A 5,027-nucleotide genomic window follows, 5' to 3' on the forward strand; every position below is an offset into this window, starting at 1 on the left:
AGGGGAAATGTGCGGTAAAAGGGCGGGGCCGTTGAGAAAACCAGGGGTGATTGGTTCATCCAGCAACGTCACAAGCCCCGCCTTCGGCCCTTCCGCAGGGCGTCCTGGCACCGCCTTCTTCTCCCGGCCCTACCCGGGCTTTCGCAACACCTACCGTTCAGAGGTGCGGTGAAAAAGACGGCACCTCTCATTGGCTGATTCATAAGGGACTGTTCGGTCATTTGTTACCATAACAACCCATTCAGGGAGGCCAATAGGCTTGGGGGAGCCTGTTCCCGAGGCCCAACCCAACCAGTTTAAGGAGAAAGCTCAGCCGTTCCCTCCCCTCGTCCCTCCCTCCGCAATCCCCTAGCCACTGAGCGGTTCCGTCAATCATCCTCCCTCCCGCCTGCCCTGGCGGCCGCGGCCAGGGGGTGGGGGCTGAGGGGAGCGAAGGCTTTCGGCCCGCCACACCCCACCTCGCCGCTGGCGACTCAGGTGCTCCCGAGAGCCTGGGCGGGTCCAGCTGCGGGGCAGATTGTCCCTCCTGGAACTGACACAGGGAGTGGGACACCGAATTTACCCGGAACCTAGGGAAGTGGTCTCCACGCTGCTTCCCACATCCACAAACAAAAACACCTAGGCCAGCTTTCTTGAGTCGAATCCCCGGGAAAAGGCTTTTAGAGTTGTGTGCGAAAGGCTTTTCCGTAGGGATTTGGAGATCTTTGGGGAGCCAACTCAGATCTCTAGGAAGGGTTTCTCAAAAGCCACACCCAGCCTCTAGCCTGATATCTCCTCTCTCTCAATCTTCACTTCGAAACAGCCTTAGAATACGCTATTTGGGGAACGTAGGAGAGAGTCTCTTCGTGCGAGAGTCTTTCCCCAGACTTCTAAAATCCTATTTGGAGGCTGGAAGTGATGCTCTCGAAACACAAAGCATTCAAATAGTTCTGCCCTGGAGCTGCATCATAACACAATAAACTAAAAGGGTTGACTGTGTTTTGTTTTTGTTTTTGTTTTCATTGAAGAGATGGTAACCTAAATGTGGTTAAAAAAAAAAAAAAACAGGTATTAATTACGTAAAATTTGATTCACGATTGTCCTCCTCAGGCTACTAGGGCCTGCAGAAATACTTTGTTCTCCAGTGGAAACCGCTCTTAAGAATTAAGTGAATTCCTTTATTTGTCCCATATAAAGTAACATTTTCATGTCTTATTTTTGTTCGGTTTTTGAGTTTTTTAAAGCAGCTTTATTGAGGCATATAGTAAACTGCACATACGTAAAATGTACAAGATTGTTTTGACGTGAGACTATTTTGACGTGCTACCACATATGAATGAGAAGTAAAGTCTGGGTAAAGTAAAGCCTGTCTTTTCTCATTTGAAGCTAGGAAATATTGTTGCATAGGTTTTATTGATTTCAGTAATTTCACACCACTGTTAGTGGTGGTATTTAGATACAGTGAACACAGTTAAAATTAAGGAACTTTGAAAGTTCCTGCTTTCTGGAGGGTAATGTCCGGGGTAAAGCAGTCCTCCAATAGGTTTCCTTGTAATTTTAAAAGTGAATTTAGTTACTAAACTTTGAGTTATAAAAGCTGTCCCACCTTTTGTTATTTTTTATATTCTGTTAACAACCAAGTGCACTTTAAAAAGAGTTTTCAAAGCTCTAATTTTGCTTCTATTGTATCCCTAACACATTGCAGAGCAAACAATATATGCTTGGGATTTAAATCAACAAATCTGTGTACCCTCAAAAGACATGAAAAACTCAAGTGCTGTAGCAATCTCTTTCAAATCATGTGCTAAACTACAACAAGAACCTTTATTATTTTTTTTACTTATTTATTTTATTTTTTTTTTTTTAATTTTTTTTTTCAATGTTTTTTATTTATTTTTTGGGACAGAGAGAGACAGAGCATGAACGGGGGAGGGGCAGAGAGAGAGGGAGACACAGAATGGGAAACAGGCTCCAGGCTCCGAGCCATCAGCCCAGAGCCTGACGCGGGGCTCGAACTCACGGACCGCGAGATCGTGACCTGGCTGAAGTCGGACGCTTAACCGACTGCGCCACCCAGGCGCCCCTATTTATTTTATTTTTAAGTGAGCTCTGTGCCCAACCTGGGGCTTGAACACACAACCAAGAGTCCATGCTCTACCAACTGAACCAGTCAGATACCCCAAGAATTTTTCTTTTTTTATATCCTTAGGACCGACCACAAACTAGATCATCACTATTTTTAAATATATAAATGAATGAAACTTCTCCCATGATTTTCAGCGCCAATTCTTTCATCAGAATATGCAGCTAATGCACTCTTTGTACCAACCTTAAGCCCCAGTTATACGCCCTCTCTATGCTAGGTGCAGTGGTGAGCATGGCAGGCCCGTGGACTGACCTTCATGAAATTTACAGTCTAATTGTAATCTCATGGAGTAGTATGAAAAAGTACTGCATCTGACAGTGGGTTTTCCAGAGCTGTCTTCAAAAATCAAACCCACTGATTCTTGTGTTTCCACAGAATGTGAAGTCTTCCATTTTTTTGAGGAAAATAACTATACTCCTCCTTTGGTTCACAAAGTGTTAACAAGAGGAGCTAATTCCTCCCAAAACAACCTCTGTTCTAGACAATCAAGTACCCTTCTGATGTAAATAATTAATTAGCACTGCCAGCAGGTGGTATTTCCCCTTCAATATGTGAATCCAATGTGTGTAAATAATATGCAGGAATAATATTTACATGTATCGATATGTATTTATACTATATTTTTATACTATGCACACACATATATACTGTGTACACACACACACAAGCAAACACACACAGTTGACCCATGAACAACATGGTGGGTTGGGGCACCGACCAGTAGCATGGTGGAAAATCTACATATAACTTTTAACTCTCCATATACTTAATAATCTACATTGACTAGAAGCCTTACCCAAAACATAAAGTAGATCAACACACACTTTTGTACGTTATATGTATTCTATACTGTATTCTTACAATAAACTAAGCTAGAAGAAAAAAATGTTAAGAAATGGATAAGAGAAAATACATTCATCGTACTATAAAAAAAATCCATCAATAAGTGGACCCAGGCAGTTCAAACCCATGTTGTTCAAGGGCCAACTGTATATATGTATATATGTATGTATATGTATATATGTATAAAATATTTACACATTATATATAATATATATTTTTACTAAAACATGAACAAGCATTTTACCTATTTAAACATTCTTTATTGTTTACACATTTTATAATTACAAAATAATTCGTGCTTATTCTAAAAAATTCAAGTACAAGCACATAAGTAAAAAATGAACTTTCTCCCTCTCTGCCCTTGGGAACAGGGTATCTACAGTTCATAGTCTAATATGCATCCTTCCGTGCCTTTTTCAGTGAACACACACACACAAACAGGGTGTGTATAGCTTTTTATTTTTGATCTTTACTGAAACAGGATCATTATATAATAGTTTATTACTTGCTTTTTAAATTCAAGGTATCATGGACATTCTTTCATGAACAGTCCTAAAACTATATAATTCAATCTTTTTTTTTTTTTTCAAGTGTGTGGCTTAGGAAGATAGCTATCACAAGAATAGGGCCATTCTGGTGTTAGCTCAAAAGGAGACTCTAAAACTGTCCTGTAGTAGACATTCAATGAATATTTGTTGACTGATCCAGACCTTCTGTTTCAATTTCACCTTGCCTGTCCCTGTTGTATTCCTCTAGTTCAAATAGACAAATACAGGATTAGCCGAGAACCTAGACTAAAGATTGGACTTGACATTACAGAGTTTAGAGATAGAGATTATCAGGGAGGGAGGCTGACTGACAATTCAAATGATGCAATCACCATGTTCCAAAAACCAATTCATAGTTTGGGGCCTTAAAATTTTTATTTTGCCAGCAGTGCTAGTCTTAGCAATCTTTTCACATATTTTCAGAAAAATATGACTGAGCGAAAATAATTTCTCAATTTAAGTTTTGCTCCCATATATTTATCTTAACCATGTTTCATTTCCTTGTAGTTGTGGATGAAAAAGCAGAAAGACATGCAGTGAGTTAATACTAACAGAAAACCTCCCAAATATTATTTCATAACAAAGTATAGATAGATTTTCTCACAAAAAAGTGTTCATTTTTTCATTAGTTCATTCAACATGACCCCTGCTGTCAGGGAGCTCAAGTCTGCTGGGTGAGATAAACAAGTAAACCAACAATTACCCTACAGGATGACAAGAGTCAGACCACACACAATGTGACAAGATAGCAGCATAGACTGGGAGCATGAAGGAAGCCTCTAAATCAGACTGGAGTGGTCAACTAAACCTTCCCTGAATTGTTGACAGTTGGCAGGTTTCAAAGGAATGAATTGGATTACCTAGATTAAGGGAAAAAAGGGTATTCCAGACCAAAAAAAACAAAAAAACAAAAAAACAGAAGTAGATCTAGGTTTTGTGGGGGCTCGAAGCATATACAATTTGGAAGATATTCTTGGGGAAAAAGAATACAACATTATAAATATAAAATTTTATGGCTCATGTGAGGGAAGTTTCATTGTATATCCACCTGTTTGAAGAGCTTGTTCAAAGGAAATAGATCTTTGAGATCTGTATTTCAAAAGAGATCAAAATGTGTGTAGGAGAGTTTATGAGATAAGAACCAATCATGAGTAACCTCTTATGAGCTTTATAATACAAGGAATGGGAGTCCACTGAAGGATTTTGATGGGGAGTGGCCAGATTTTTGTATCAAAAAGATTTCTGACAGTGCCAGATTTGGTAAAAATTAAATTACATTTCTTTAAAAACACTTAGGTTTCTCTTCTTTGTGTGTTTAAATGGAAGATGATGTAGCTTAATTACAGGTAACAGTACAGTGTTAGTTTCATGGGGGTTAAAGTGGATATACATCATAATATTTTGTTTTGACATGTAGGTTTGTTTATAAAGTTTACTCAGAATTATGTGAATTAGTTTTAATTAACTGCATTGCCTTCTAAAATTTATTTCTGAGATTGTGTGGTGGTTGA

Source organism: Neofelis nebulosa, chromosome 10 (genome assembly GCF_028018385.1).
Source record: "Neofelis nebulosa isolate mNeoNeb1 chromosome 10, mNeoNeb1.pri, whole genome shotgun sequence".
In the NCBI taxonomy this organism is placed as follows: domain Eukaryota; kingdom Metazoa; phylum Chordata; class Mammalia; order Carnivora; family Felidae; genus Neofelis; species Neofelis nebulosa.